General features: G+C 39.8%; 1 long non-coding RNA gene across 2 annotated transcripts in view; it reads left to right on the top strand.

Moving 5' to 3' along the window:
* The window catches only part of LOC125696776 (uncharacterized), a 140,786-nt gene that overhangs the window by 100,875 nt on the left and 15,839 nt on the right, over positions 1-24,072 (top strand). Inside the window, exons 10-11 of one of the 2 annotated variants that reach the window (XR_007378526.1) lie at positions 4,070-4,293; positions 13,427-13,798. This is a non-coding gene — a long non-coding RNA (uncharacterized LOC125696776). Of the gene's footprint in view, positions 1-4,069; positions 4,294-13,426; positions 13,799-24,072 lie in introns of those variants that run through there. The other variant, XR_007378525.1, reaches the window with a different exon arrangement.

Below are 24,072 nucleotides of genomic sequence, written 5' to 3'. Positions count from 1 at the left end.
TGAAGCAGATGGAGTTTAAATCTGCAAGGCTTGTTCTTAATATTTTTTTTTTTTCAAAGTCAGTTCCAGTTTTGTTTTTTGTTGTTGGGTTTTTGTTTTTTCCATACTTTTTACTCTGTGAATTCAAGAACTGGAGCTCTTTTTTTCTTTTTTTTCTTCCCATAATGACTTCCCCAGTGCTCTGCACAAAGGTGACAGCAATTCTCGGCTGCTTCATGCTGTTCTCCATTTTATGTCCTCATACATAACACGCACCCTTCGGAACTTCATGCTGCTGTGCTTACTCTATTTTATGCTAATTTTTCCTTCAGCAATAGTTTCAAGAGTTATGTAGAATTATACACGCTGCTGTCACACGTAACTTTATGAGATCACAGATACCTACCACCTTCTAAAGATGAACATATCATCTTTTTTGGGGGGGGAGGCTAAAATTTGATCACAAATTTCCCAGCATGAGGAACTTGGGATTGGGTTGTGTAATGATGATGCTCTTGTAGTTTAAACAAAAAAGAAAAAGGGTACGTAGGAGATGACTAGTCTTCATGTGGCATGCTTTTTTCCTAAGCTGAGAACTTAAAAAACAAAACAAAACAAAAACAGCCAACAATCCAATGACACGTTTGGTCTGAACAACTATTTACTGCACATGTTATATATAAGTGGGTTTGCTACACGAGTCATGTGTCTTAATTAGGTAATTTACATTGTGTTATCCAATGAAGATGTTTGTATTTTATTTGGGTGCACATTAGAAGTTTCAAGGCAAACATTTTAATCCTCTGTTTCCAGAGATCAGTGCATGGATGCAGAATAACAAGTACAAATATATCCCATGTGTTAGTACAACTACCTTCTATGTTGTGTTCCCTGGAAAGTCAGTAATATTGTATGCACACAACACAGGTGAAGATATGTTGTATATTTTTAATAGAACTTTTCCCTTTTAAATTCTCTTATCAGAAGTAGATGTATTAGCTTTACCCACTTTTAATGCATAAACATAGGTTTTATGGTGAATATATCCCAAACGAGGCAAGTTCAGGCTTTCACTCTGTTATCTCAGGCAATTTGGCTCTCTTTGAGCTGTGATGTTTCAGAGGTGCAATGGCAACTTGACCTTGAGATCTCCTGGCCTTTCTCCCATTTTCCTACAAAACTTTGATATTTCCTAAGTGACTGTTTTTTTTCCTTGTACTGATCTGATACTGTTCACTGAGAAACTGAATCTAGTTATTGCTGCTTGTGCTAATTGAGATTTCTCAGTTTTTCTTCCTCCTTGTCATTAAGCTGGATTTAAGCTTCACATACCCTTGCAATTACTTTGAAATTTGAAGTCTCCTTGCAACTACTTTCAGAAATCTGAAAGCTAAATGATTCCCAAGTTTAAAATATGATGTTCCCTAGTTGAAAGGAAAAAGCAATATTGTTATATTTGTATTCTGATGAAATTTATTATGTACAATATAATTTGTGTCTCCATAACAATCTACTCTTCTTCAATTAGGGATTAAGCCAGATACTACACAGATCTGGAGAAAATAAAGTAATTTTTCTTTTTTTATTTTTTCTTTCATTGAGAATACAGACAGAATTTGAAACGTGTGTCACTGGCAGTAAAATACAAGCTTACAGAGTTTCTCTTCTGTTTATTGTAAATCAACTACAGAACAGCAACCCATGGCATTAGTCCAGGAAACCGAGATTATGAAGTTAGGAAGCAGAAAGATGAACAGAAAATTATGTTTATAAATCTTAACTAACATCTTCCTCTCTGTGCGGTGAGAACCTGATTCAGCTCTCTTTGAAGTCAATGGTAAGACTCCCACCAACTTTCAGCTGGAGTTGGCTCACTCCCTTATTTCTTGCGACCATGTCTGTTTGGGGTAAAACGTGAAGGGATGCACACAGACATCTGTAACTAATGAGATCAGTCCAAGGTCCCTGGGCACGTGGGAAGCAAAGGTGAAGAAGTCACGTAGCACACCTCCTCAGACCTTCTTGCACACCCCTTTTTGTGGGAATGCAGTGGCGCTGGAAGTGGGTGCCATGTTGATGGCCATTTTATTGATGTGCTATGAGCCCTAACTGCTGTCCAGAGTTCCATTCCTCTGAACGGAGTTTGAAGTGTAGCTTGGGAGAAATCTGTTGTAATTTGCTCTCCCTGTTTCTGTATTTATAAGCCTACAATATTGTAACTTTTTACTGTGGGTGGACAAGCAGCATCCACTCATATCAAAGAAGATATAAGTACAGATAAATATAGCTTTATACATTCGTTTTTATGTAACTTATGCAAATGTATGTGTGGTAGTCACAGTCCTCAGGTTGGCAGCAGATAGCTGGCTTGGCCATCGGCGAAGCTTCCTTTGGTCACTCGAGTTACTGAATTATCTCGCTACCTTTCAGCAGAGCTTTGCATGCGTAATACATCTGTTTACTTGCTTAGGGCTGCAGCCTGATGTCCTGTGACAGCAGGAATGTTGATCTCCACCTTTGACATGAGAAGTCACTTTCCCCCTGTTACTTTACTGGTTGATCTGGGAAAGACTAATTTTACGTAGCACTTGCTGTTGAGTACTAACTGACCATCTTGTGTCTTTACACTTCAATTAAACTAGAGTATATTCCTGTTTTACAGCAACAAAATACATTTTTATATACAATATATTATATATATTATATAATTGTTATATGTTCAGTTGTTAAAATTAATATTCTTAACATTCAACCCCATATTAAACACACATAAATAAATTGATTCCTACTGCTTACTTATAGGTTTTAGTTTATTACTTGTAATAATTCTAATTAATGTTAGTATATAGCTTGTACTTTTGTTAATTCTTTCACCAGGAGATCTCAAAGCAGTCAACTAAACCACACCAAATCTTTGTCAAGTATGTCAGTATATCAAGTGTATGTTCTGGATGAATGTAGTAATGAGAAGTCCAAGCTTTGCGCTGATTCTCTTGCAGTATTTTAATACCAGCATAAAATAGGCTCCTGAAATCTTGACTCCTACTTCTACCCACTAAATTATGGATCCCTTTACTCCCAGTTCTGAATTTCAAGTAGTCTTTGAAAAAAATTTCATTCAGGAGTCTTCAAATATGTATAGCAATAATTATATCAATATTATTAATATGCACTACTAAAAGACACATATCTACATTTCCAAAGCTTTGATGTGCTTACAAAACTGAACTTTTAAATGCAAGCATATTTTTAAATCACACATGTGTTACAGAAATCTATTAAGACTCAGTCTAGCAAAGACCTGCGTATGCTTAGAGCAATGATTCATGCGCTCCTGCAGCTTGTCTCCTGGGAGCATTGAAGCTATCTGTTGGAATATACCAATTCATGATCTCAGAGATTGACTCCAAAACCAATTTTTTTTTTGTGTGCGTGTTTCCTTTGCTTTGTTAATTGTTTTTTGTTTGTTTTGATCTTCATTTTTCTTGTGAAAATTATTGTTAGGGTGCTATGATTGTGAGCTATACAATCCTAGAATGGTTTAGGTTGGAAAAGACCTTAAAGATCATCTACTTCCAACCATGATTCCGTGGGTATGGTTGCCATGTGTATTACCATGTGGTTTGCCATGTGGATTACCACCTGGAGAAGCTGTGAACTGCATTAATTGCTAGTAGACTGATACCAGCAAGGCTTTCAATTCTAAATGTAGCTATATATATATATAGTATTTTACTTTTCTTAAAAGTTACAGAGATCTCCCTCCCTACTGCTGTGCAGCAATGTGATGGCTAGTCATTCACTACATGAATTTCTTAGTTCCTGAAGTATTTCCATATCTCAAACTTGCTGCATACTTAAAACCGGAATACCATTAGTTATTCTTTTTTGTTCGTATATTTTAAGACTCTTACTTAGCTAGTTTAAACATAGTAAAATTGTGACCTTTATCTGACATTATTAGCTTGTATTTTGAACATTGTGCTTGTATTTTGAGGTTGCTTATAAGGAAAATCAAGATTTACTGATCTGACTGTAATTATGAGTATGTCCCATGTTTTAATGATTTTATTTTTGTTGGGAATTGCAGTATAGAAGAAGGTGCATGCTCAAGAGTTGTTATTTGACTGGGTTGCTGAAGACAGCAAGTCACTGACAGAGCAGCAGGAATTATCAGAAGATGAGGATCTGCCACCCTGTTTCTTTTGTGCTAACCACCAACAGCTGGAGACCAGGCCGAAGAGAGAGAAGAGAAGCACGTCTCAAGGAAGCATGTGCTTAAGCATGAAGATGAACAAAGCTTCCAGGGGAAAGGTAAAGTTTTTTGTTGCCTTTAGTTGAATTTTTACTATTAATACAATAGATTAAAAAAAAAAAAAAATCCCAATGCAAGACAAGTAGTTTTTACGTTATAGGCAGTTTTTTACCGAAGACTTGAACAGTGCAGCTAAGGAGTAACCTAGACAGGAGAGGATGTAGGGGGGAGGGGAGGGGGAATAAGAAATGTGGGGAAGATAAATGATTGTTCATTGGTTTTCAGACTTCATACAATGGCTTCAGACTCGAGATTCATTGGTTTCATGCTCTTTTCATCAAAAGTGCAAGGTAGGATACCACTGTAGAGTAACAAGTCCTGTTGTGATTAATGGCTCAAAATGGTGACAGGACAACGCCTATGCCTAGATAGCTAATATGGGTTCATATGTGGTTGGAAACTATTTGGTCTCCTACAGAAGATGAGTTTCCTGCTGCCATCTTTATTTCACCCATTCTTGCATCTGCTGAAACATCTGGTGGTGGCTGATGTTGGAGACATGACAGTAGACGTGCTAGAGAACCAATCTGGCTCAGGATGAGAGTTCTTGTGCTTCCCTGTGCTGCAGAGCGTTGGGGGATCTGGAAGTCTTTCATGCTCTGACCTTTAGCAAGTTGAAATGCTCAGAGCAGGGTTGTCATTGGGTAAATGGCATTTCCTGCTTAAAATTTCAGGAGCATATTTTTATTTTGTGTATTTCTAACTACTGATTAAAAGTTGGATCTTTCGTAAATGTGTACCTTAGGCCATCAAATTTAATATAAAAACCTACCTTTTTTTCCACACTGGCATGCTTTTGTAGAATGTAGCCACATGAGAAAAATTTTTGCTACAATTATTTACTTGGACATACTAGTTAATTTTCTTCCAAATGAGGTACTTTGTTTTAGAAGTGGCACCTTCTGCAGAAGATAGCAACTTCACAGAGGAAAAAAAAAAAAAAAAAAAAAAAAAACCACCAGAAAACAACCACACACACAAGTTGGAAGGGCTTAGAATAAATTATTGCATGTCATTCTGTGGGAAAATCTTCCAGTACGAATGCTCGAATGCTGTGTTGCTCGCAACGCTAGTGCCAGATCCACTCAGCTCTGCTTTGCACTTCTGTCACCCTTATCACTCATGAGACGATACTCTTCTACTGTAAGTGCTACCCCCAGCGGCATGTATTCATTTATAGGACTTGCATACTTATGCTAAAGTCAGACACCCAAGAGGCACAGGAGGAATTGACAGTATAGGCAGATGCTTTCAGCAAAGAAACCAGCATGTTAAAAGAGCTTTAGCGTGGTTATTGTTTTGCCAGGCAAACCCATGTACTTGTCATCAAGGTGTTAGGGAGTATTTCAGCCTCATTGTACAAGCTGAATACAAGATCTGTAATCAAGAGTTACATCATTTGGTGAGACAAGACCTGGAGGAATACAGCAAAGGGAAATGTGTATAATTAGAACAGTTCAGTTGCAATGGAAAGGGGCTTTGATAGTGTTAGAAATGTAGCTGAAACGCATTATACCCATTGAACTGTCATCAGGTGTTAGATCGTAGATGTCAATGGGCTGGAGAGACCTCCATCCAGTGAAGGAGTGTGGGGTTCTCTCTTTGACCCTTCCCAAAGCTCAGAAAACCATCTACAAGAAACCCTCTGCCAAGCCACGAGGCCTCCTCACTGTTTGTGGACAGGCACCAAACTGGAGATTAAAAAAAGAGTCACTAAATAAAAACTTAATTTGAAAAAGGCAGTTTGTTTTGACAGTTGGTCAAAGAATGCTGAGAAATAAGAGCACAGGCAGTATCCCCCCTTCAAACTTCCCATAAAGGAAGAGCTTGATGTGGAGGCTGAGTCAGAAGTCAGGGAGAGGAAAGAGGCTCATAACCATGATGACAGGGAACCCGCTGCAGTTCATCGTGCATTAGGGACAATGTGCTTCCCATGGTGCTTTCCGCACTACCCCTGTTGCCAAAATCCTTCCTAGAAATTTCACTTAAAAAAAAAAAAAAAAAAAATCTCTTGACACCCAATCTGAGTATGTAACATCCAGCCTGCTTTATTTATATTTTTCACAAAATATTTATCACTACTGCCATAGCAATATCTAACCTAAAAAAAGAGATGAGGTTTCAATGCAATTTGACCTTCTCTAGACCCTGTCCAGAGCCATCTCTATTCTTACATGTGTATTATTGGCAAATGCTTTAAATTTTTGAGTTTGTAGAGGAAAATGTTCGACATCTCAGGGATTTTCGAGCCATGGAAGACTGCTTTCCACCCAGCACTAAATAGGTTGCCAGACAATACACCAGTTTTTAGGTGTTGAGTACGTTGTATCTATCCCTAGAACTTACTCTGCCGTGAGTTAATAACATTGCTCCTCATTGCCTTGTCACTGTTGTCTCTATTGTAAGTCAAAGCTGTCATCTGTGGCAGCATTTAAGTGGGCAGTTTCTGAAGGAGAAAAGGAGCTGGGTGCTTCCATGGGGCTGATGCTCCCCCAGGGTGATACTGGCAACCAGCAACTCTGGCATCCATGTTTTGGTCAAGGCTATGAATGGATCCCTAACTCCAGCAGAGCTCCCCAGGTGAGCAATTTGGAAAACAACTGATTTTATAATCATGTATAAATCATGCTTAGACATCTTTTAGCTGAGGCTGCTGGCTGAGCGCTGCTGGGTGCCGTGGAACGTGAGCAGCGCTATGAATATCAGGAATGCTAATAATGGGGTCCCATTTCTAACTCGGGAACAAGAGGTTCGTTGCGTGCACATAACTTCCATGGGCAAGCATTCCTCTTGTCTTGCTGCATGTGGGGTGTGGTTCTGCGTGAATAACCCCGGCTTTTTGAAAGAGGCCTGGAAGACAGTCAAATAATTGTTTCTTTGCCAATAACCGTAGCATGGGGAGATGCCGGGCTCAGGCTTTAATCCTGAAAATGACTCCAATGCAGTGAAGGAATCAAATATAGAGTGCAATTTGAGATGGAGGTCTTCATTGTTTTTTCTTTTTTTTTTTTTTAATTCTAAATAAATGGTTTAACTTATCTATCAGAATTATCTACGGAAACATTGGACAATTCATTGCAATGCTTGCTGTTAAGCAATTACTTGTCTCCAAGGTGTTTAATATGGAGCATTAAAGCCCACAGCATAGGTCGGGGGAAAGTATCAGAAGACTGCCTATACAAGCATCTGCATGTTTGATTTTTTTGCTCCAGATTCCTGTCTTCAGATACCTAAGAGGGCCACAGTTGTCATAAGCATGTCTTAAGTGGTTACTTCAGAATTGTCCTGGGATGGTATTGAGCCAATCCAACAGCTTTCTTGTATGAAATATGCGCAGCGGAAGAGGGAGAGAGGGAAGAGGAATGTGTGGCATTCCTCTGAGCCTTTCTGCTACAATTGTCCTGGTGGTACTGTTTCAGTGGGTGTAATCAAGAACAGCCTGTGGCTATGCTAAAGCACATGAAGCTCCTTTTCTGCCCCTGATATGGCACACGACTGCAGCCTGGCTGGTGAGGCTTGCAGCTACCAGCACCTCATGGTGCGCTCTTCTTCTGTAACCAACGCAAATTTGACGTGTTTGGGAATCTGCCCTTATATTTTAAAACTCCATGCAAATGTGGTAATAATAACTACACTGACATTTGCTTTTGCTTCTGTATAGTATGTCTTTAATATGATTACTACCCTTAACATTTAAGGGAAATTTGACAGTTATGTAATCCCTTCAACGTTTAAGTACAACAGGAATCTATTATTAAGTGCAGTGGCTGGAAATGGAGCACTTTTTTCATTCACACTATAAACAGTTATGTTGGATTAGTAATCCCGCTTGTCAGAGTTGTTCACTGTTTGATATTAATCAGTAGGTTTATGAAAGGTGCAATAGAAGGCAGAAACGAATGGTAAAGATGATGTAAACCTTGGTTCCATAAAACCAGCCTCTATCTAATACTTAGGTTTACAACGTCTGTTTCAGTGACCATTAGACTAAGGGGAAAGGAAGTACTGTGTTATGTAATGGCACCCCTGAATATCTTTTGTTAAACATATATTTAGTTTTTCACACTGTATGCCATAGCAGACTGATGAAAGCCAAGACTTTTGAGAACATTCTTAGATTGTTTTGCAAAGAGTATGTTTTTCAGACTGTTGCATAGATCGGCTGTGATACAACCTGGCAAAATGCTGATCAAATATTACATGACAAAATGAATAACATTTCCTTTTGTTGCTTATCCACAATTAAAATCATGCACATATCACTTCACCTGAATATTTCTATCTAATTTGTGGGTTTGTTATCTTCAAGCTACGTAATTAATTTCTGTATCTTGCAAACTGTGTAGCAGTGTAGGACTGTTTCAATTTTTTTTTTTTAACACTTCAGAATCCCTTCCTACATGTTCATGCAGCATGCACAGAAGAGCCAAGTCCTTTGGTTGCAAATGTCATCTTGTGAGATCTTTAGATGATCAAAGTGAAAATGACACCAGTGTAGCACAGGATGCCTTGAAACAGTGAATATTAAATTATCATGATTGGTTAATGAACATGCATGATTAATGAAACAAAACATAGGCATATAATAAAGGCTTTTCTTGTAACTGTCAGTCATTCTTCTTGTCCAAATGCTTCCAGATACATCCCCTACACACCTAACTTAATCGCTGACACATATCTGTATGTGTATAATAATATACGGTAGTGAAATCAAATTGTAGTGTATGACCTCTCCATCAAAAGTGAAATTAAACTTTAATAACGTGCTTCTCTGCCTAGGCCTGTTTTGAGGTGAGATTTTTCCCCTTTTTGAAAATCCTGCTCTTTACAGTTCTGTTTTGTGTCTAACGCAATCTTCATTGAACAGCACTAATCTTTGTCAAGCTATGTGTATCTTTCACCGATCACTTTTAATGCAACATGGCATTAGTTTCTTTTTTTAATTCTCATGTCTAAATTTAGAGTTTACTTGGGGAAGGATCAAAGGTGTCAAAAATCTTCATCACTGCCTCGTTATCAATCACTGCGATATTTTTGGAGAAGTCATTTGATTTGCATCGTCGGACCTCCTACCTAGCATCACAGAAGGCTGTGCATCAATAAAATTAACTTTTGTCACTCAAACCAAATTGGGCTGAGGCAATCCTGCCAATGTATAACGCAAGGAGAGCGGCTGATCCCAGAAGCATTCAAACTCTCTTTGGAATGGCAGAATAATTTAATTAATCAGCTTCTGGGTAATTTCCCAGAGCTGTCCATATGTCTCAGACAAAACTCAATGAGAAGAAAATAGATCACACCTACTACATCCAATAAAAGGAGAAGGCTGTGATCAAACCAGATACATAAAGTGGTAGTTATGGGTAGATTGGACTGCTTGCACTGTCCTAGAACATCTCCCTTCATGGGGGCAAGCTGAGAGAGCTGGTGCTGTTCAACCTGGAGAAGACTCTGGAGAGACCTCATAGTGGCCTTTCAGTATCTAAAGGGGAACTATGAAAAGAGGACTCTCTAGAAGAGTCTTTTTTAAGAGGAGAGGGCAAAGTGAAATGGTTTCAAACTAAAAGGGAAAATCTGGATTGTGTATAGGAAAGGTTTTTGGAGTAAGGGTGGTGAGGCACTGGCACAGGTTGCCCAGAGAGGTGGTGGATGCCCCATTCATGGAGACATTCAAGGTCAGACTGGACAGGGTTTGGAGCACCCTGATTGAGCTGAAGTGTCCCTGTTTGTTGCAGAGGGCTCAGACTAGATAACTGTTAACGGTCCCTTCCAACTCAGATGATTCTGTGACACAGAACAGTGCTCAGCTGCTCCTCACCTGTTAAGCCTGGGGGAGGGAGCTGTGATTTAGCATGCTGTGGCTTTGTACTCGGTTCCCTGTTGATCTGGAGGAAGTTGCTCCAGCTCTTCCCAGAGTACTGCGTACCTCTCATCTTCTGCCAGCTCTGTTCCACAGAGCAGGTCCTTGCGGTGGGATCACCACCCTCATTGCAACATCTGGAGATCTGCTCCACTGCATGGAGTGCCTGGGGCTCACATCCCAGGGCATTGAGGTGCTGAACAGACAAAAAGAACCTTTTCATAGCCTGCCTACAATCTGTGTTTGCTCGAGGTTGTGTTAGCGAGAGTCAGGAGATTTGAACATATCAAGAAACTAAAGACAAAGCAGAGTTTTTGGAGGCCCTTTAGCAAAAAAAAGCATTTCTGCTAAGTTTTAGCAACCCTGGAGCGCTTTTCTTAGTTTCAGAATGGAAGTGATGGATTTGTTCTTCAGTATCTCCTTATTTTTTATAACTCTCAGCTCATTCAGTTGCCACTCTTTTTCCTCCTCTTCTACACTTGTTTCAAGTGCTCAATTCCATACTGTTTTTATATATGATATAATCTGCTCAGGACAGCTACTTGGTTGTGTACTTGACAGTCTTTCTTCTGCCCATGGAACCACCAATAGCCCAAGGACATAGCCCACATCCATGTTTAGTGAAAGATTTTATTATTTTCTGAATACTTCATGAAGGATGGTAGGGTTTTTGTGAGCTTTGAGAAGGGAATTTTGTTCATTTCTTGGAACTCAAGCAGTTCCGTAGCTGCATTTTGCCGCAAGAGTTATCCAGTTGTTTTTTTTTTTTCTTCTTTCCTCGCTGGTGAATATAATACTACAAAGTCCTCAAAGCACTGAAGAAACTACTGAGCTTTTTATCCTCTCAAGAAAAGGTAGCAATTTATGGAGAGACTGCAGAAAGGCAGGATTAGGGGATTTTAGAAAATATAAACGTATTCCTTTTTGAATTGCATAGGCCTTTCTGAAGATATCAGTCCCAAGGAAAATGTGTGACTGTGGAATAAATGGATGCAAAGTTAAAATTGGAGTTTGGACGAAATCGCTACTTGAGCACTCTAATGTGCGTGGGGATGGATGCTGTCAAATCTCTGGCTTTCTTAGATGACTGTTTCGGTATTGTCTGTGATACAAATATTTAGACTTTGATCTACTTGTAAAGCCATCGAGGTTTTGAAAATTTTCATAGTATTTCCCCATTTCCTGAGCCAAGGAATGGATTTTTTCCAAAGCCTAAGTCAGCTTGTTTCATCTCAGAGAAAATAACGTTATTTCAGTCTACCTGGTGAGACCGCTGGAATATGTGCATTTCTATGTGAGTACACATCAAAGGCTCAGTTTTCTGCAAACATTTCTTAAAGAAAAAGAAATCTAAAATGACAAAAGATCTTCATGTAATACATGAATTGTCTTTTGTTATAATATTACACAAATTTCAATTAACAAGAAAGACCGTCCGCACATTTTAATTCGAATGAAATGTTATTGAATTTTATCAATTTAATGGTATAGGACATGAAAGGAAATGGTCTTAAAAATATCAGCGGAACACTAACTGGCAATAATGTTAATTGGCTTCTCTGTGCTCCCATACTACTGTGGATGCTTGGATAAGTCAGTTGGAAAGAAAAAGATAAACATGTATGACTGTGCTGGGTGAGAAATTGTTTCAAGAGACCGAACTATTTCATGGCAAGAACTGAGCCAAAATATTAAGAATTACAACATTTTATAAACCAGCCATCATCCTTTCAGTGTTTGAGACAATCAAACTTTAGCTTGACACCAAAAAAGAAATTGTTATGTTTTCAACTTTTTGGAGTTTTGAGATGGCTTGTTAAATTAAGTGCAAGAAGAAAAATGGATACATCCAACAATTTTTTAAACCTTGAAAACAAACTTTCAAAGAATCCTGGCAGAATCAGCCATTCTCCTATTAAAAAGAAAAGTGTAATGGCAATTAAAAGATCCTTTTGGTTTTTATCTTCTCAATCCCAATACTTTACCATAAAAAATATATCCCATATATTAATTATTATTCATTCCAAATATAAATGCTATTTCAGTTGAGGCTGTCTTTATATACTTCTCATTAGGAATTCAGCAGGTAGTGGTATTTTTGTTTTTAGGGAATAACATGATTCAGGTAATCTTCTTTCTGTTCATTATCAGCCTTTTATGTGCCACTGTCCTGGCATAGTTCATTATTGTATAATACTGGGCTGTGCTTTACTTCTACTTCAACCTCCAGCCAAACTCCTAAGTTGAATTAGTGGTCTCATCTTAAAACATGTTTTACTGTTGAAAGTAAATGAACTGTGAAAGCCCTAACCTAGGAAGCAGTAATTATCAATGTGAGAGAAACCTATCAAAGCATGTTCAACAGAAAGGGCAAAGCCAACCAGTTCTTTGGAAGAGTCACTCCTTCAAAACACAAGATCAGTAGTTATTCACATTTGTGTACTATACTTCTTCAATTTTTTTCTTTGTGACTGATTCTCCATTGCTTCTCAGAAAGACAACTGTAGGATTGCCTAATTTCTGTTTCTTCAAGGTTAAGAATATTGATAGGTATCAGTTCACGGCATATTTATTCAAAGGTTGGAAAGTACACCAAACTATTGTCTATTGTAGATTTTATTTTAGAATCAAACTAAACATGAAGAAACGATAATCCCGGTGTAATGTAGGAATCTAATTAAGACTAATGAGGCACCATTAAATTTAATGTATGATGCATTTTATATGCCTTACCATTAGAGCTGCAGCAAGCTGTTCATCGGAGCATCGAACTTTGGTGAATCAGCCCCTCCAGGCATTGTTAAGCAATCTGGGATCAGGCCTTCTTCTACCCATTAGATTGTGTCAGACTTGCAAAGATCTGAATGGAAATGGCAACTGAGGAGATGGGGAGAACAAGAACTTCTGACTGTCTTTGAGGTTTCTCAGAGTGTTGATAAACTAGGAAGGTAAATGCATGGCTGCATGCAGCACATTTGAAGAGGTATAAGGCTAAGAGAAAAGCAAGAGCATAATGTGTGCCTGACTGTTTTATAGGTACATCTAGGAATGGGGATGCAAAATGGCTGAGATTTATGTGATGCAACATATCAAGGAGAGGTCACGGTGATCTTACTAGTGATGGATGTCTTTGAGGTGAACTGTATCAGAGTTTGCACTAATGGTCAGGAAATTATGCATGGCACCATGAAGTTAAAGATACGTATGAATGAAGAGAGAGTTAAAGAGTTCTCTGAATACAACCCCAAAAACTTCAACTCAATTATTTTCAGACAGGGAAAGGTGTGAATGGAGCTAATGGAACAAGTGTGGCAGCAAACACAAGGGATGGAGGAATATGAAGGGAGATGAAGTGTTCTGCGTGAGCTGAAGGAGGCTGATGTCAGTTATAGCTGGGACTGTGTGAAATGCTGCACACCATCCTCATTAAGTAGCCACAGCTTTTGTAAGAGCTTAAGCCTCACAGCCAGAAGCAAGCATCCAGATCCTTCTGGCTACAAAGGAGAAACTGGAGAGATTTAGGACAATGTGATTGTTATAAAGTGGAACAGAGAAGAAATAAAAATCATCCTCTCAATCGTGGGCCAAAGCAGTACCAAAGGGGAGAACATGAAGAAGGTGCCGAGGAGTGATAGTCATGGAGAGCTTGTGGAGCCCAGTTCAGAAGATCACAGCTTACACTGGCATGGTGAAGGATGCACATGAGCTGCATAGGCTGAGTCGTGGCTGTGTGAGCTTGTAGGCTCTTGGTCAGCTGGTGGCTGCCAACTGCTGTCAGATGGAGCCAAGCGTGAGGAGGAGATGAGGTAAGGAGCAGTTGGTGGGTGTGGGGAGCAGGGGATAGAGAGAGCCAGTGTCAAAGTGCACTTCAGCCTTGCTGCTCCAGATGCTGAGTTTTAGCCTACTACATCCTGAAAATTCATTCCAGTTTATATTATTGTATGTGTTAGTGATAGCTTGAGTGGTTGAAACTTTGAAGTATTTCATCTACACATGAAATTGGAATTTTTTTTTTTTCCTGTGGAACATAGCCATGGAAACCAGTAGTCTGTGCTGGAAAATAGATGACTGGAAATGTTCCTCGGTGACTAACTTGCTACAAGATGTTATTATAAGTGCATACAAAGTTATGCTTTTAACAACAAACAAATGCTGTGTCCTAGTTTTGCATTAGAGATTGCTTCCTTGGCAGCAAAGCTGGTCTGAGGTAGGATCTAATGTTGGGATGGCTGGAAGTGGTGCTGCTAGGAGAGCAAAGGTATTCACTGAGCACATTTGAGCTGGGGGTGGGACATCAGAGAGAACTGTGAGAGCTCAGCAGGGTGCAAAAAGGCAAAGAAGACGGGAAGGAGTAGGGTGGGAGGCAACATGTTCACATCTGCTCGGGTACTGACCCAGCTCCCTTCTGTCAGGTGGGGGGTGGACAGGACTTCAATGCAAGCCTGACGCTGAGAGTTTTTACAGTCCCCTGGTGTGTGTGTAACACACTCAGACCACCCGCTTACCCCAACCCATGCTGCGGGAGAGGCAGAGAGAAAGCACATGTGAGGGGCTTGTTTTTCTATCCTATAAGTCTGTTCTTTCTTTTCCTGAGGGCGTATGCATGTGCCTACCTGTGTAAGTTGAATGCTGTTGGTGCTTGCTTTCTGTTCGGTCCTGAGCAGCAGGTAGATGGAGGATGCACGTAAACCATGAGCTGTACAGGTTTCTGGAAACAGCCAACTCGTGTGACTCTTCCATTCCTTCTCCCTTCGTGCTCTCATCCGTTCATAGAAAAATCAAAATGCAGGAGCGAGTTTTGATTTACTGTTAGTTCATGAATTTATTTCTGTGTTGCTGCCCCTTCGCTGACAGCCTCATCCAATGCTTCAGCTGGATAAATGTTTTGTTAATGACCAGTCCTCCTGTTTGAGGTAACAACATGCCCACATTTTGTAGCACATGTACTGGATTTGTTTTGTTTTTTTTTGTTTTCATCTTACCGTTAGGATTTTGTTTTTTCCTTGAACTCTCTACTCAGTGTTTACCATCTGGGTATATGGATTCCACTATATACTATGGTGCTCCCAGTGTGGGTTCCTTCAGCCAATGCTGTGAGCATTGGTCCCATGGGTATCACTTGTCTGCTGGGCTTTGTGACACCCACACTTGCTGCAGACGAAGCAAGCAGGGTAAGACATTTGGAAGTCTCCTAAAATCCTGCTACACAGTGTTTAGCCAAATTCAAGGGAAAGTGCAACAGAATAAGGTACGCCTACCTGCCTGTCCTGGTTGTGTGAGTGCTGTTTGGATGTAGGTCAAATTCCTTGAAGGTGGTAAACACCCTTTCTCTCTCAGATTCCTGCAGAAAATGGCTTTTCTTTCAAAAATAGAGCACTGCCCTCCTTTTCAGCCAGCGTCCTTCTGCTCTCCCTCTAAAACAACTGGTGCTGCCACAGCTTGGGATGCCTGTCTGATACGAAAGCACACACTGGAGTGGCTGATAGAAAACCACCCAGATGAGCCTTAGATAGCATTCATAAATTGTACATGGATCTGCTGGATGTCAGAAAGTGTTACTCACTGCGAACAGGTTGACCAAACTTCTTTCCCCACTGACAAACAATCATGGTGGTTTTTACATAAATAATCTCTGAATGAAGCAAATAGGTGGTTTGTGCCCCAAAGCATTGGGGGGTTCTCTCTGCAAGGCTGTGCTCAGCTTCAGCATGCAGCAAGCAGGCAGAGCCAAGGGCTGGTTTTAATCTGCTCCCTTAACCCTCTGTCTCCATAGGGACCCTCTCTTTGAAAAATTAAATCATGGGCGACGATCTGGGAGAGCCTGATACTTCCCAACTACTCAATAGGTAAATTGCCCTGTTAGGATTGCGATCTGTGCTCCTGTCCTCATTCTTCATATCTCACTTTAAAAAAAAAATAGAAAAATATCTTCCAGGGACTTTGAGTTAAGCAAAGGCACTTTAGAGTCTTTTTCTAATGTCATTCTGAAGTTAAAAAATAATTTGACTTCAAGGGAGATACGGCCCAATTTTTTAAAAACTTAATAGGATTAGTCATGGGAACTATATTTAGCAAAAGTTCAACTTTATCCATGTATTTTAATGTGGGAAAAGTGTGTCCTTTTCCCTCTGCTAATGTTTGATGTATTCCAGCCCTCCTGCGAGTGTGTTTGAGTATCTTAGGGGCTCTGGAGTGGAGGAGAACTTCCTCTCGGATTCTCTCTGTTTTCTTTCGTGAAAATGACATTCCTAAGCTGTTTCACTTTCTGACAGGAAATGGAGCCTTGCCAAAAATGATTAAAGTCCAAGAAAGCATAACAGTTCCAAAGCTGCAGCAGTTCTTTAGGAGTCCCGAGTTTGACATTGTGTCAAACAAATGTGAAATATTGTTTAATAAATTTGAATAATACAGGGAAAGGGAAAAATGGTTCTTGGCTTATAATGCTGGTGCTCTTTATTAAGTCTGTAAAGGACTGCCTAGCTCTAATAAATTGAAATATATACATAAATATACTTGTGCATGGATAACAGTTTAATATTGTAGTATATATTGAACCGCACACGCGCACCCCCCCACGTGCAGACATTGATTTATACACATGTAAGTCCATATATATTGATATGTACGTGTAGACCTGATCACAAGTTTGTCTATATTTATACACGGAATTACCTTTTGCAGGCAGCCCATGCGCTGTGTCATTTAAGCAATATCTTAAGTATTATTTATAAGGTGTGGCATGAAATTATGGTTTTATAAAAATAATCTTGTGCTAGATAAAACTTGCTAACGCTTTCTTGATGGGTTTTGATTCTTTGTTTGCCCAATGTCTGCAATCTGCAGCGTCTGCTGGTGCCGGCTCACAGCTAATTGAGTAACTCCAGCATTATGAGAGGGGCCGTGCATGGCTCACTAAAAGCAGTGAGAATTAGATGGCACCCCATAGCCTGCTTCTGCCACCTTTGCACGTGTAGAAACTCCTCCTGCCAGAAGGCCTACCAGTTTCTGCAGTCTGACAGTTCTCAGTATTGGTTTATTAGCACAGTAGCTCTGCTGGAACGAGCCAGATATTTCTGTGCTGTCAGCTCTAGGTGTTAAAAAGTTCTGTCAGGCTCCCATAGTCCTAAGGTTACTTTTCGGTTAGGAACCCACAAAATAGCTCCTACCCCCTCTGCATTAATAAGTTGGCCTAGTTTCCTTTGGCTTTTGATCCTGCTGGGTTCACTGAAATCACATTTTCAAGTTGTTCTCTGACCACAAGGCTGGGAATTTCCTTTTCTTTTTCTTTTTTTCCCCCCCTTTTTCTTTATTTTAAGGCAAAAGCTGAATTACATCATCACCAGATTCTGGGACTTTCAAAATGACTCCAATGACTCAAGAATCAGTAAAATCAGGGCAGTTGGCAACTTCACTAGAAAACGTGAAGAGTTGCTTTGTTGGTTCCTGCAAGGAAACCTCCACATTTTTCCCTTCTGTCAGATACATTGCTCCTCCAGCAAAATATATCAAATATTCAGGAACTTATAACAGAATAAAAATGTTACCGTGTCACTGTCTCGAAGACGAAACATTCTTTAAGTGAGATGCATTTCAAAGCGAAGCTATGGGAAAGGTTGCAATTTTTCACTGCTTGTACGGGACTGTGGTGCTATTTGTTTGAAAGGAGTCATTTTTTTTAATCAGTTTTCTAAACAGCATTGGAGATTTTTGCTTTAGCCAAGTGGAGCTGGGTTGGTACGTACGTCATTCAACCGGGACAGCGATTCGTGGCTACTTCTCAGCCAAGCTAAATTGATCAGACCAGTCAGTCAATGTCATTGAGCACTATTTGTCACTTCATAAGCAGCCACAATCTGCTGCTCTGTAAATGCAGAAGGACCGTTGAATAAATCACATCAAGCAGTGGGAGTAGATTGTATCCCTTCATCCATAATTGGTGTGCTCTTCTCTTGTCACTTTTGCTCGTTCCCCGCAATGCCAGCGCCGATTGACACTGACAAAGGAAGAGCAGCTGCTGTCAGAGGCGCTGGGTCTGTCTGCTGCTCCGCTTAGTAGTTATCTATCATCATTTTGTATTAACATCCCCCCAAAAACAGGCTTAGAACTTCTCTGTCTGGTCTGTTGATGACATATGGAGGGTCTCTGCTAGGCGATGGGAGGAAGAGGATTGCTGCGATAGGAGAGCTGGTTGCAGCCACTTACTGAAGCCGTCAGGGAAAGGAGTCTCTGCTGCTGTGTGGGCTGCTGCTAATTTTGCAGGGGAAAAAAACACGAGGGGAGCATGACGGTTTGTTGTAAACAGCCTTTCTAGAGATGCACGAATCTTTGTTCTCTGCTGGTGCTGGGTTGCTTTATGAACTATGCTTTCGTGAAGTGATTGCACGCTTATACAGTTACCAAAATAATTAGGGAAGAGGAATGTATTGAAGAGTATTAGTGACTGTTTAGCATGCACACACGCACCAAATAAACAGTAAATAGGTACAGCGTTTGGCAAAAAAAGCACCCAGGTTTACTAAGCAGAGAGATGACCTTTCCTTGTTGTGAGGGTGTGCCAGGCTACAAACTTTTTTCTTGGAGAAATGCTCCTTACCTCCTCCCAGGAATATGTGAGCTTGATCGGCTTGCTCGGCCCCAGCGTGGCAGCAGAATACCCATATCAAAACAGAAAGCTCACAGAGCAACATACCCTGTTTGCTTGTAAAAAGAGCGTGGCTGAATGTGTGATTGCTGGCATGGCTGAATGTGCCATTGCTGAGAGTACAACCCTGGGATATTGGGGCTCCAGCAAAACGGTCTGGATCCTTTATTTTTTGGAGGTGAAAAAGTCTTGAGTCTCTGTTTGCATACGTGTTAAGAAAGCCACTCATGCAGGGAAGTAGTGAAACACTTGTTTTTCAAGGTGCTCAGCATAAATGTCAAGTTCCTGGCAGGAGTCAGTGCTGGACCCAAGGGCAAGGAGCAATATCATATGCTTCCTGCAGTTTTTAGTCTGGGTTGCAAAATCTGAGTGAGGATGTCTCTTGACCCATGTACACAGATGATGAGCAATTTTCCTTTCTGTGCAGAAGAAATTGTCCTGAAAGCATGCCAGAGACCTTAGTAATAGGTAAGCAGTACCAACGATTTTATCTATAAAAGGCTTAAATCTGTTAATATTCATATAAATTCCGCCATAAGAACAACCAACGTTCAAAAGAAAATTCAAAGCGACTGATCATAAAAGTATTTCTCACTATATATAAGACTTTGACTTGTTTTTGAGTCAAAGTAATAGAAATGTTATGCTTAAAAACAAACCGTAAGACAAATGAACGTACAACATATTGCTGAACAGCATCCAGAGGAGGCAGCTTACATAGGAGTGCATTCACTGTCAACATCTGATACTGAAAAGGTCAATAGTTAATTAAATAATCCATCACCTTAGGATAGAGAGCAGTCCGCACTTCTGACAATCAATGACAGAAATATTAAAAGGTCAGAAAATGAGTTACTATATATTGTGTTTTCTTATTGTGCATTATAAAGATGTGGCTGGTGTTGGGAGGCGTGAAGATAGGTAGGAAGAAATATTAGCTGTTATCCAAATATTTTCTGAAATGCTCTTTTACCAGGCTTCTTTATGTGTTGGCTACTGGAACGATGGGCCTCAGAGATGTAATAAACTTCCACGTCCACTTAGAAAAACAATTTAGGAATAAACCACTTAATTTATCAGACACTTTGTTTAATAACCAGGGCACTTTTAGGAGCATCTTTCTCTTGTTTCTGTTGAGGTCATACTGGAATAAACTGAGTGAGTGCTTTGACACTCAGGTATGGTTTGGATAGGAAGTGTTATGTTGGAAACACAAGGCTGGAAAACCTTGTCCCAGAAACAGGGATCTTGAGTCCCATTTTCTGGACCCAATAATGAAGCCTCCACAACTGCTGTACCTGCCCTTGTGCATAGGCTGCTCCTTGCTTTGCACGTCTTGCACCTGGATCTGGGGTTATCCTTATGGATTACTACACTAGTCAAAATGTGGTGATGATTTTTCCTTGCGTTTTTCTAAACGAGCTGTAGTTTTCTTCTAGATTTCTGAATGGAAAATGTGCCTTATGTATGGGTGAAAGCAGGTTCCCACGACCAGCACACATTGGTGATGCTTTCCTACTTACTCATCTTCCATAGGTGTGCCACAGCATATACTTTCCCCCTTCTTCATTGCTGTACAGCGTGGAACAAATATGTATTTATTGCTCTGCGTTGCTGCTTGCCCTTTTTTTCTCTAGTCCATTCCTGGTACATAGCTACACCCTGCCTCAGTGTATGAAAGTCACCACGCTCAATTCTGGCAAGTGTTATATGATTATTTTATCTCTCGCTATAAAGCGTTTCAAAAGACTTTGTGTGAGAGGCAATATAAAAATAAATTGAATTGAACTATGGCTTCACCTTCCCACTTTTTAGTGCAGAAACCTTTAGAGCAAAAACTGCAATATAACGACAAAGGAGGAGATTAAGACTGTGTTAAGACCGTGTCAGGAAAGAGGTGATGCTGTATGACAGGTTCGACCCTTTGTGAGCAGTTTGGTTTTGCAAAGGGCTGTGTATTAATTAGATTTTAGGCATGTTCAAACTGGGAAAAAGCCTGTTTGTATTTTTAGTGGGAAGGTTATTTTAAGCCATGAGAAAGGTATTAGATACTATCTACCATGGTGTATTTGTATAAACAAAGGTCTACCTGATGATTGTGCAAACATCTGTTCTGCTCTTACCCAACATTGCACGGTTCATTAAAACTTACCCCACTGGCCCCTGAAAGGCCAATTCTGGAAGCACGTCGTCTTACTTACAGGATCCACAATTGAAATAATTTGTCTTCTAAAAGAAAATAATCTTAGCTTAGGGTAATAATGTTTTGGGTTTTTTTTTTTTTTTTTTTTTTTTTTTTTTTTTTTTTTTTCCTGCAGAAATATGATTTTATGTTTTACAATGCAGGCTCAATAAATTACATTAATAAATGACTCCTAGTTCACAAGAAGTGCTGTATTTTGACAATATCAGCCAACCTTTCCATTTGTTTAAGCAGGAAAAGTGGGGAGCCAAAATAAAGCTGTTACAGAAGAAATCTCAAGAATGTTTATGAAACTCTGCTCTAGCTACATTTATTAGGAGTTGAAGCATAGTCTTAATCTGTCATGCAGAATTCCAGGGGAGTGAGTAATTTCTAGAGCTTCTCTAAATGCCAGGAGTTAGTATTTTTTTTTCTGTAGCAATTTGTTTGTAAACATGGAGTGAATTGCATAGGTTGCAATGTGACAAAAAGGTATCAAGGATTTGTCATCTTCTGCTAGCAGCTGTTGGGCTTATTTTATAGCATCTCATGGGGTTTTTCAGATAAATGTACTGCTGATGACAAGTGAAGGCACCCTGAGGTTCTCTGATGGTGGGCACACACCAGGTTGAGCTGCAGTAAGCTGTTTGTTGGGGATTTAATCGCTGCACTCTCACCAAGGTGTTACCTGGAGAGTGCCCACATCAAGCAGGGAGATGGGATTCAATATCCCCTCTGACAGAGGTGCTTTGAGCATCGCTTTTTTGATGTAAAGAGTGCAAGGCTAGCTTCTTAGGGGTGACTTTTAAGAGAACAGCTCTGATGAATTTTGCTTGCCGAACTCCCTGGTGTTGCCAGAACATGGGATATTTGTTCTTCTCCTTCTCTTCTTATGGCATACTGTCTATCATGGTGGTGTCTGCTCTCTTATGTTCTGGTCTGAGATTGTGTCTATATAAATCCAGCACGACAGCGATGGACCTGCAGCTCAGCTGTTGCTGAGGAACTCATATCTGCTGTGTCTGCTTTGGAGTTAGTCTTGGACTGAGATTGGCATGATTCCATGGACTGGCTCCCTGTTACTGGTGGGACTGGCCACATTCTGTGGACTCTTCAAAATTAGGTGTACTTAGCATGTTTGCTGAAGATTCGTTCCATAATTACATGCTGTCATTCACTGGAGTCGGTAGAGCAGTGCACATCTCCAGAAGCATAACCATCACTTGTCTCAATCCCTAAGCTCAGCTGACCACTCCAGTGCTCCCAGAGGCCAAGTCAATTGTTGGAGATTTTGTTTGAGGCATGCACTGACTTGGGACAGACGTAAGCCTGCTTCCATGGGACTCTCTATCCTTTCAAAGGGTTTTTTTTTTTTTTTTTTTTTTGTTTTAATGGCTTTGGTTAATGTGGCAGTGACTGTTTGTCTTGAGTAGTACGTCAGTTCTCATGGTCTCCTGCTCACCGGATCGATTACACCATGTCAGACAAACAGAGCAAAAGTCATCTACGGGGAAAACCCACTCGTTTCTCACTGCATTCCCAACCATTTCAGAACCTCTGCCAGCACATGTTAACTCTGATAACATTTCAAGATACAGCTTTAATGAAATGAAGGTCTTGCTTGCAAGGCCATGTTGTCTGAAGTTCTTCCATTGCTCATTTAAATCCAATATAATTAGTACAACTACAGACTTTGTTGTTATACTTGCTGAAGTATAATGGCTGCTATTATAGCAGCTTGCAAGAGCAAAGATATATGATATTGAACGATATGTCAAGGAAAAATAAACATGTTTCATTTCTTCATTAGATAATGTTTATTTATAGCACAATATATATCTACCTCCACTGTACCATTAAAGTTTTGACTGCTTTTTAACTATAAAATTTGATATTGTTGTGGCAGCTGCACTACTCAAATGATTGCTATAGTACAGCTGTTATCAAAGAGTAAGATTTATAGCTACACTACATGGTGTAAAGATATGTGCATATTTACTTTGTGTTTTACTACTTGCGTCCTATATTTTAATGACACAAGGTGAGATGAAATAGTGAAATAATAAACTCCTTTGGAGCTGCAAAAATGAATGGTCCGATTTGTTTAAAGTTTGATGTTTAATTTTCTATTGTGCTAGCAACACAAGCCTTTTCTTCTCTGCTGTTTTGCTTTACTTAGGCATAGTTTACACATTAGTGGTGATCTTAGTTCTTTATTCTGTTTTTACTTTTCAGAGAAGTCTTTTGAACTGAAGGGAAAACGGCATTCTTGATTAAACATATCAAGCAATGCTATATTCTAGGTGAAAACTGATGTTTTGGCCTTTGGCTAGATTGTTAGGCTGCATGGGCAATCTTCTAGAAAGAATATTGAAAGAGTGAGTGTAAAGGGCACTTAGATCCACTTTTACATGGCTAATGTTCTACATGGTCAGATTGGAACAGCCGCATGGAGTATGAAAACAAGTTCAGAAGATCTCAGCATGGGAAGGGATGGCAGAGTCCAGTTGGCTCACTGGGTGGATCCTGATCACCTGTAGAGAAGTTATGTGTAGCAAGTTCACTGCCAAGACCCAAAGTGAGCCTGTAAGACTGGTCTTTATAGGATGAAGGGTTTATGAGCATAAAGTATTTGTAGGGAGTTGCTTCTGGTTGCATTTTCAGTTTTGTCAGTGAGCAATGTCTTTTTGTCTGTCCTCCCTAGTTTTCCACTAATTAACATTAATTCAGCAAGAATTGTCTGATCAAATAGGCATAGAAACAGAACTAGGTTATTTGGTGAAGGCTAAGGAATATCAGCAGAAACATGTGACACAGATCAAGTGCACTATATCTGGTCTTGTGGATAAGAGGTGAATTTTAATCTCAAGTGTTCTCTGAAACTCCAAAATAATTTTTAAAAAAGAAAAAAAAAACAACAAAAGAAACAACCACCAAAAGGAGAAATTAAACTAAAGAGGAATGATATACTTTAGATTCTTAATTAATTGCTGCCATGTGCTTTTGTGGTCCATGCTGAGTATGGTTGTGTGCATGGTAAATTCAACCGTGCTGCATCTAGTTGTGGGTGGGTGAAAAAGAGGTTTCAGTTGCTC

Source organism: Lagopus muta, chromosome 8, assembly GCF_023343835.1.
Source record: "Lagopus muta isolate bLagMut1 chromosome 8, bLagMut1 primary, whole genome shotgun sequence".
Lineage (NCBI taxonomy): Eukaryota > Metazoa > Chordata > Aves > Galliformes > Phasianidae > Lagopus > Lagopus muta.
Note: the sequence above shows the minus strand (reverse complement) of the source record. Positions and strands in the feature narration are given on the sequence as shown.